At 39.5% G+C, this 9,835-nt stretch overlaps 1 long non-coding RNA gene across 1 annotated transcript; it reads left to right on the top strand.

Moving 5' to 3' along the window:
- The first annotated feature begins 546 nt into the window (after positions 1 to 546).
- On the top strand, positions 547 to 8,472 carry LOC121072053. The gene is made up of 5 exons (XR_005820955.1): positions 547 to 653; positions 2,347 to 2,463; positions 7,165 to 7,275; positions 7,662 to 7,830; positions 8,334 to 8,472. It is a non-coding gene; the product is annotated as an uncharacterized LOC121072053 (long non-coding RNA).
- The last annotated feature ends 1,363 nt before the right edge of the window (positions 8,473 to 9,835 follow it).

The raw sequence follows: 9,835 nt of genomic DNA, 5'->3' as shown, positions 1-9,835 counted from the left end.
TCAACTGAGATGTCTCCTACTTTCTTGTGGGCAAGCTGCATGTTAGACTTAGACTAAAAAGCTGAAGGAGATAGAAAATGGCAAAGAAGGGTGAAAATAAAGGCACAAACTAGCTTGTCGTGTACTAACTACATACTATCTCTTCTCACTTCAAAGAAATAGAAAACTAAGTTTCTGCCAACAGTGTAATTGAAAGAAACTGTCCAGAATGCAGGTTAGACATCTGCGGAGTTTCTCTGACTACAAACAACTGCTTAAATATTTATACACTGCATTTTTTTTCTCCTGCAAATCCTGAGGAAAGCAGTTGATCTTTTAAGAGACCCACTAAGTCTTGATCATGTTTCTTAACATGGCTGTGACAAAAACTTTTTCACAGTTGACAGTGAAAGCATTCACAGTTTACGACTCCCATATAAAATCAAGGATAGACGATTTTTAGGAACTGTCAAGCATCAGCTAAACTTTGATGCCTAATAAAGGGAGTGTTCAGTAAGTGTTCAGAAACAATGGTGAGTGACTGGAGTTGATCTGTTTTTCTTACAGGAGTATCTCCTCCAGAGTTTCATGGTCATCCCAATGGAAATGAGTTGTGCTTCTCCGTTCTCCGCTGGTAGATGCCAGCCCTTCAAAGAAATGAACTTCCTTTCTACGTAAGTGATCCTTCTTTGTGTGCTTTAAGGTTTTTATGGACCAGGCTTCAGTGTGCACAGAAGCTAAGAAAAAGCTTTACATTAATTTAAATTGTTCCTAAAGTTCCAAGGGACTACTTTAACTGCCAGTAATGCACAGACCTCTGTCCATGCTTCCTCTCAGGGTACCTCATAACATGAGGCTGACTCTTTCCTACTCAAGGTGATAATTGGAGGAAATCCAGCTGTGTCTAAGAACGTGAAATTTGGCTAAATATTTAGAAGTCTTAGATTTGCATACAGAAGGCCATTTAGGCATTCTGGTTGACTACAGAACACTTTCAGAAATGGAATATAAACTATAAGAATTATAACCTCTAGTTGATGGGTATTCACAGTTCTGTGCTGATTCAGTGCTTTGTGAAAAGGACAGATTAAAGAAAAAAATTGAAAGAGGATTTATAAGAGGAATGAAGTTGTGCTTTTGGTGTAACACTACTCAGAGCACTGGAATAACTTTGACAGTTGTTTTTACCTGGATTATCATTTATAATGGACTCAACCGGAGCATAAATTTTGGAGTGCATTTTTACATATAAAAGGTGTGTGTGTGTATAGTTGGCTGTAACAGACTGCTCATACCTGTTAATAAATGCTCAGATGCGTAATAGGGTCATTTTTGAGGATGAGCTAGCAGGATTCAATAGCAATTGTGTGAAATGTCAACATTCATCATCAGTGCCATTTACAACAGCATGTGCACAAATGTCAGCCATCAGGCTATGCTTTTACAAATTATGGAAAATTCTTTACTGAGGCGTCTTTTAATGCACTTTCTTATGCTGATATTAAAGATGCAAATAACTTTTGATGGAAATGTATCATTCTATTCTAGATTAATTACAAGAATGTTCAGATTGTGTTCAGTACATCACATAAAGATTGCAAATTAAGATCAATTAATATGCTTTATACATCCATATTCCCATATATTCTAATCTTAATTTGTGGATCACCTTATTTGGGGAATCAAAGGGCTGCATTCTTACTGACTTAAGTGGGAAAGTAAGAATGTGTAAATTGATGTGCAGAATATGACAAGTTTATTTCCATCCACTACAAACAAAATTGCTGCTTCTAACCTTGTTTGGAAAGGATTACTTGGCTAAATGATGATGCATCTGTTTTACCAATTCAGATATTATCCATCTTGACTCAAAAAGCCTGTCTTATTAGCAAGGTTAATAAACACTCATGCTTTAGCTCTTCTCCTTTTATTATATAAGAAATGAGCATTAACATCTAAATCAAATAAAAGGTGCATTTTTAATAAATAAAAAATAATAATGATTTTATATGGAAATGATCTGTGAGCTTGAGTGCTCAGTAATTGGGTATCAATCTCACTTACTGTTCCATGATGAGAGAAAAGCCATCAAGGTCTTTAAAATGTAGATTAATTATATTTTATAAAATGGCTGGGAGAAAAACAGCAGTGTCTGTGTCTGGGTGAAATTATATTTTCAGCTCACAAGAACAGTTTCGTAAACCTCAAACTACAGAAACCTTGTTACCTCTGGATTTGTAATGCAAGGTTCAGTTATTCCAAGCTCCAGTTCTTCTTGTGGTTTGGGCATTTATTTTGTCTTTCTCCTGCGCAGGGTTTCTTGTGTCTAATAAAAGCTATGCTCACAGGACAGCCTTTGCCTTACAGAGATACTTTAAAGGCTTCTCTCCAGCTGTATAACCACTGAGGATTTTGGTTCTCTCTGTGAGCTCCTTTGCTCCTTCTGTTTAGCTGGAAAGAGCCAGCAGGTTTAGAAGTTATCAGGTGAGACGTACACAAACAGTCATTTCCTCAGGAAGCCAGACAAATGCAGAAAACCAGGACTTTTCTTTGTACTAGTGTGGGTAAATTTCTTTGTAAATGTTATAATTGTGAAGTGCTGTTCTGCAGTCAGTAAGTGTGTAACTTGCACAGTTCATGTAGAGACCTCAAACAACTGACATTATGAGGACTTCTGTGGCCTCTGAAAATTGGAGCTGTCACTGATACACCTTGGCTCTATGTAGAGGTGATTTTAAGGCAGAACTGTTGTAAAAGTTGTTTTGTACTCCTCTGTTCCCTGCTTTTCCTGCTGTCAGCCTCTGCACTGGTTACCAACACTTGTCGCTCGAATGAGTCTTATTCTTCAGGCGGTTGAGGCTAGCAGAATACACTGATAAGAAAGCCCTCTCAAAAAGCCACACGCATCTGATAGGGATATTTTGTGCCACTAACCCTTGCAGCAGCTAATTGTTTGTGAGGGACTTTCCAGATTTTGTCTGTGTGACCACAGCAGGGACTTGAAAATTAAATCAAGCAGCTCCTGAAAAACTCCAGGTGATTTCAGAACACCTGCAGGAAGTATTTTTCCAAAGCAATGGTACATCAAAAAAACATCTTCTGATGAGCTGCTCTCTTGTGCCAGACAGTGTTTAGTTCCAGCACACTCGTTTTTCCCATCCAAAGATTAAGCTGTGTCTGAGTGAGGGCTCTCCAGGGTGAAGAGCAATAGCACTTCATTCTGTCTTTAAAGAAAATTTCCAGGACCCAACCCTACTGTTAGCTGAGCATATTTTTTAAATGCTTTTTTTTTTTCCTGCTGTTTAAGGCCTTTCCTACTACTTCAGTCAGGTTTTATGAGTTTTTAATTGCACAAGGGACTGAGTTAACTGTGCTTTATTTTTAATCAGCTGATTTTATCTGGCTTCAGAATTCTGAAGCAAATTATCCCTTTCTCACCAGCTAATTACTGGTTTATAATCATTTCACAGTGTGGAGTCTCCAGTAATCCAATATGCATTGCCTATAAATCAACAATGCACTTTGTCACCTCAGGGATACTGCTTGTATGTATTGTTGGCTGAGTTTCAGAGCACCAGATGAAGAAATGAAGGCTTATTTCCCTTGAGTTTGGATTTGCATGATTAGTTCTCTGTATGTTACCCTGAAATGGACATCAAGTATCAAGAGAAAATTGCTTTCATTTTTTTTCTTTGCTTCCCTGCCTCTGAAGCACCCTTCCCTGCAAATAGCATCCTGTTTCAGCAGACTTGCTGCTCCGAGTAACGCAGCAGGCACAGATGTCCCCGTGCAGGTACTGTCAGCAACCCCAGGCAGTCATTTTATACATTTGAGCAGGAAGGCCAGCTGCAGCTCAGGATGCTGAAAAGAGTTGAACACGCGACGCCCACCACCAGGGGTAGTAGCTCAAAACCTTCTGAGTTCCCTTGTAGCTAACAGACCAGGGACTCTCAAATTTCTGAAGTTCAGCTCCTTCTGCTAATAATCCCTCACGTCAGTGCAAGGAATATCTCCATCCAGTTCTGGAACACAGCATAATTTGTATTAGCTGTTTGGAAGCACTGTGGAACAGCTGGAAAGGAACAAAGCAGCTATGAGTGTTAGAACAGTAACATCCACCTTTGTCACTCATTTATCCCTTCTGCAACCGTTTGTGTACACTTTCTCAATGTGTCCTTCCACCTGGGAAGCACTGAAGACCCTGTTGGTAAGTCCTCCTTCAAACCTGCCTTCCAGAAACACAGAGCTGGGGGCGCAGCCCAGCAAGGCTTTCCTGTCCACAGCTCTCCCTGCTATCTGCACACTCTTGCTGAAACGCATGATTCAAGTTTAACTTGGATAGTTCAAATCCTGCAGAAAAGGCAGGTTTCAGTTCAGAATGGTCACCAACATCTGTGTTCAAGGTGGGCTCACAGTGTCCACATTCAAATCGACCTTGATTAAGGCAAGCACGCACAGCTTTTATGTGCTGCAGACCTCCTGCCTTTGCAGAGACGTGTAAAGACTCTTGCATTTTAGAACTTTATTTGTGCAGAGTAGAGTTACCAGTGAATAAAAATGACAATTATATGTAATGAGTGTTTCTGATTATTTGATTAACCAGCAGCAAAAAACCACAGAGTGGAGATCTGGAAGAGCACCCCTGGGTATCAGTGTGAAACTTCTGCTGATGTAAACTGATCCAGTTCTTTCCTGGAAATGCACAGAATTTTAAACGTTGTCTTGTTAGTAGTCTGTATTTAGGAACTGAGAGAAGAAGAGGTTCGTATTACTTCAGTGTTACAAACGAGTGCCAGAAGGCAAGACTGCTGGCCAGACTTCAGCCAGTGTGCTTGGTAATGCCAAATGCAGACATATAAAGCTCATAAGCCAGATCTCCAGAATGTCTGAAATGTTTTAAAATCAATTTGCTGTTCTTTGTCTTCTGGTTTCTGAGTTTCAGGTTATGCTCAGAGTACGTTTTCAAGCTTTTTCTGAAATTATGAAAGCTTGAAGCAATTTAAAATATATTAAGTTGAAAATGGTGTTGCTTAATCATCAGCAAAAGGGTCATTTGTAACAGTGCTGGACACTGTGAGACTCACGAATGTTTGCTGGTGTCTTAAATTGGTATATCTTTCCTGATATCAGTAAAGATCAACCAGCTTCACCTCAACACTGGTTTCCTTTCCTGGTCCTGTTTTTAGGGGAATAATCAAGCCTCTGAAAAAGTCACCCCACTTTGATGTTATTTGATTCCTTCTGCCCTTCAGTATAGTCTGAAGTTACTGGCTATCATCCTTGGTGCTTTGTGGTCTGAACAAGTTGTAATAAGAGAGTAGCAGGCCCCAAAAATCTTCTACGGGGTATCTCTATAAGAATGAAACTGTAAACAGCAGAGTCTGTGTTAACATTAAACTACTTTTGTTGTATTTCCTTTGAAGATCCGAACGCTGTTGCTCAGAAGAAATTCAGGCTCACAGCTAGACTGAGTGTGCGAATTGTGACCATGTCTAGAGCTGTTGTTGGATTCAGTATCCTGATGTATTTATTTAGACTCTTTTTATACCAGTAGGCAGATAAAAGGAAAATTGCTTTTGTGGAAGTGGCATGCTGAATTTTCTTCAGAAGTTTGGAATTGTGGCTCTGATTTGCCATGGCTGAAAACAACAGGCATTTTGTCACTGATATCAGTATTAGCCCTTTTAGGCTACGATGATTCATGCTACATTCAACATTTGCTCCAAAGACGCGTATATTGAAGGTGATAGATAATTTGGAACTTGGTCCCTGGGAGGGCACTTCATCCTGCTAGACTGAGATTGCACACGAGGAGCCTGACTGTAGCCTGCTTTCCTTGAAGAGTCTTTACTTTGTTCAGCTGTTAAATGCTGTTAAATGTTCTCTGTTAAATGCCGTTCATAATGGCATCAGATGCTGCTGGGAATCATTGAGGGACCAAATGGCAAGACATTCAAGTACCTAACTCCCTCTGGTGCCGCGGGCAGTGAAGCATCCAAATATCTTCATAGATTTGAGCCAAAGAGCTTTGCCAGAATGCAAACAAAGGGATCTTTAACCTCAGACGTTGCAGCAACTCACTGATTGTGGACAGAGCCCTCCTTTCAGTCTCCCAGGCCCCACAGGTTGTTTATGCTTGTTGCTCTGGAGTGTGTTAGACTGCCAAAGGGAGAGAGTGACATTATTAATTTATAATAATCACTCTAAAAATAACCAAAAAGCTCTGGAAAAATATCTGGGAGGAGGCAATGGAAAAGCACAACTGTCCCTTCTGCTCTCCCAACCTCACAAACATACCAGATCACGATGAAAATCTCCTTTTTAATGAACCATGGTGAAATAACTTTGTAAGTGCAAAGAAAGACATCAAAATTTCCCACCCCTTACAGTGATGACATCTCACACAGAAATAGAGCAATTCCTGTACTTTTGGGAAAGATGTGATGAATTATTACTGTGATTATGGTTATAATTTAAGTGTCTAGAACACTTCTGGACACTCTTCCAGAAGTTGGAAACTGATGTACAATTGACCATGACTGCTAAGGTGGATTATGTATATAATCAATAAAATATTCAGGTAGAAGGAATAGATAAGGGAAGAAAGTGCTTCCCAAAAGGATGAGCTGAAACTAGATAGATTCTATAAGAGTGATCAAGTTGAAAAATATTTTCCAAAATGGGCTCTGCATCAAATCAGAACAATGCCACTCTGATCAAGTGTTGATAAAGAAAGCCAAAGGGTGCACCTATGATAGAAAGATGTGCCTGTGTTTGGTCGCAGGCTTTTATGGCTTTAAACAGAAGTTACTGGTTGAAACTGAACACGTTGACCATGTGAGAGGTCATGATAGTCTCTTATCATTCAGACAAGTGAATATACCACTCTGTCTCTGTTAAAGTTTGAAAATGCGAGGAAGTGATGTTCACAGCTTGATTTCAGGACACTGAAAATAAAGAAATCCAGACACTATAAAATAGAGACAAAAATAACTATTTACAACAAAAATTATTTTTTTTTAACCTGCAGGGAGAATTAAGATTAGTTTGAAGTCATTTATATACAGTTTAACACTGAAAAGTCTTACATGTGTATGGACTCTTGTTTGTTTTTGTAATTTCTACATTTGCCTCTGTCTTATCTTGACCCCTTTTAGTAACTGTTGTACTTGCTATGTTTAACAGAAGCAGTGTCTGTAAATACCCAACAGAAGTCTAACAGCACAAAGCTTTCCACTGACAGCGATGGGATAACACCTTCTTGTCGTGGAGCAGTTTTGGAAAGTCTATTCACAGGTAATGTACCTGAGGCAAATTCTGAGACTAGCTGTGGGTGGAGAAGACCCTGATAATGTTTTGATTTTTATCACTCAATTTAATATTGGTATTACTAGTTCTTTGTCTTCACTCATGGTAGCCAGATCTCAGAAACGTACTTGGCTCTGATGGACTTCCCTTCAGCTGGAAGGATCCTTGGGCCCTCGTAACACTTGAACCACCAAATATTTTAAGTAGTGCTGTCTTTTCACAAATATTCCCCTGACAAGTCTTTTTCAAATACGTTCTTCCTGTGACTGACATATAACACAACAATTTTGCATTTTCTTATCTTATAGTAGATACTGCCAGGGGGATGTTTTGTTTCTTATAAAATTCTTTCTCTCTTTTCTCTTTCCTTAAAGATATGATTACACTTCTGGTTTTCTTCAGGAAGAAAGGCCTGACCATTTCTCAGGCCCACTCTGTCAAGATAACATGTTTCCAACTGCTTATTTGGAGACTTTTTAGTATCTTTTCTTTGAGATTATCACCAGCAGCTCAACTCTAAACACATTGCTAGTCATTAGTAATGTAAGTACCTGGGTCATCACCTTACTCACCTTTCCAGGTAAGGCAGAAAACAGATACTAATTTATTTAAAAAGTCTGCAGCTGTAGAGTTGTCCTCATGGATGTAGCGTTGCTGATGTCTTAACGGGTGCTAGCAAACTTGAATTGGTTATTCTGATTTAGATCCTGGTTCTGATTTTAGACCAGTTGCTGAAAGAATTTCTATAGAAGTGTTAGTTTCTACCTCCTGACAGCTGCATTGTTTATAGGCAAGATTTTCAAAAAAAGCTATGGATATTTTGTTTGACGCTATGAGAAGGACATGAACTTACAGATTCCATGCAATTGTAAGGTGTCTCCAGCCAAGCACCCAAAATCTCTAGTCAATTTTAGAATTTTGGCTTGAGTCATTTCATTAAAAGGCAGTAATTGTATCATAAAACTACTTGATTAAAAACTCACTATTTTTGAGTTTATGTACCTTAAGCATTTTGAAATCGTTTGACTTAATGTATTTTTCTGCAGCTACTTGAGTAACGTAAGAGGGAACAGCTTGTTTCCTTTGGAATGGAGATACTATTTGTGAAATAGCCTTTCAAGGAGTGAGTCACTGGTGAAAGGAGGAAGTTCATTAAATATGCACTCATGAAAACTGCGAGGAGAAATTGAGTTTACAGTTTGTCAGAAAGAAAACTGGGCATTTTAAAAATCTGGTAATATTAAATATGGGATCTTCAGCTGCCACATGAAATACACTCCTTCCTTTTGCTATGATATAGATGGCATTCAATCCAAAAGATATCCAGATTGTCTAAAGTTTAGCATCTCAAACTGCTTAGCCAAACTCAGTCCCTGCTAGAAATAAGTGTAGTATGAATTATTTGATCAAGTGGCATGTAACTAACTCCAGGGCAGAGCCATCTCCGTGGTGGTAGGGGACCTGGCAGTAGAGTGTGCACAGATTGCAAGTGCGGGCAGTGGGACATCAGGTGCACGCCCAGAACTGTCCCTTCCTGCGTGTGCCCAGGGTCTGGTCTGGCTGTGAGGCTGAGGTGGAGCCAGACACCACCTCTCCTTGTGCACGTCAAATATGCCTCTGGACTGCGGGCACAGGAAGAACCCTCTGTGAGGTACCTTTCACTCCAGGGAGCTCAGAGCACGAGTCCTGCACACCCACACTGGAAGGCAGGGCTGCAGTGAGAACACACAAATCCTACGGGCCAAGTTCAGTCCTGGAACTCAGCGCCACTGAATTCAGTTGGTGATTGTCAGAGCGGCTGAAAGTCCTCTGGAGGTTTGCTGACTTCAACTAACAATGTCACGATTTTAATTATAGTCAAGCTCAGAGATTCATTTAGGACTTTTATTAGACATGAGCAGTGAGAACCTCCATTTCTGGACTTTGTGTCTGAAACATAGGACTACTCATTCAGAAAAAAAAACCTGCTCTTAGCTCTTAACTGATGAGTCTTGATTGACTCATGACAGCTTCCATGCAGCAGACCATAACATTTTAATCTTTCCTTCAAGGCATTTTCAGCATCTTCTGCCAGATTCAGGCCTGCCCTCCAGTGGATGTATTTTTCTACACTTTGATCTGACTTTATTTTGCTATGGGAAGAAAAAGCATTACTAAAAAAAAAAAAAAAAAAAAAAAAATCAAACCAACCAAACAACAACAACAAAAACCACAACAAAGCCATACAGGACTACTGGAAAAGATGAGTGGTTTTCCAGGAAATAATTAAGTCTTGTGAGCCTTTACTTTGCTCCTCTGAACAAAAGATTTTGTGGTAACAAACATATTAGAACCAAATGCAGCAGCTGGAAAGAAGAGGTTTTTCGGCTATAAGCTAATTTTCAGGAATAAAACAAATGGAAGAGAGTTTGGACAGACAGAACAGACAGAGTTATTACTGTGTTTCCAGTTTGAGATCTGTCATGATTTAATTGAACTTGGAGCTCAGAAGAGGAGCATTTTCTCAGTAGACAGAACTGTTGGCTTTTTCACACTCAGTAATGAATGA

The sequence above is a fragment of the Cygnus olor genome, chromosome 6 (genome assembly GCF_009769625.2).
Source record: "Cygnus olor isolate bCygOlo1 chromosome 6, bCygOlo1.pri.v2, whole genome shotgun sequence".
NCBI lineage: Eukaryota > Metazoa > Chordata > Aves > Anseriformes > Anatidae > Cygnus > Cygnus olor.
This window is presented reverse-complemented; position numbering and strand designations above follow the sequence as displayed.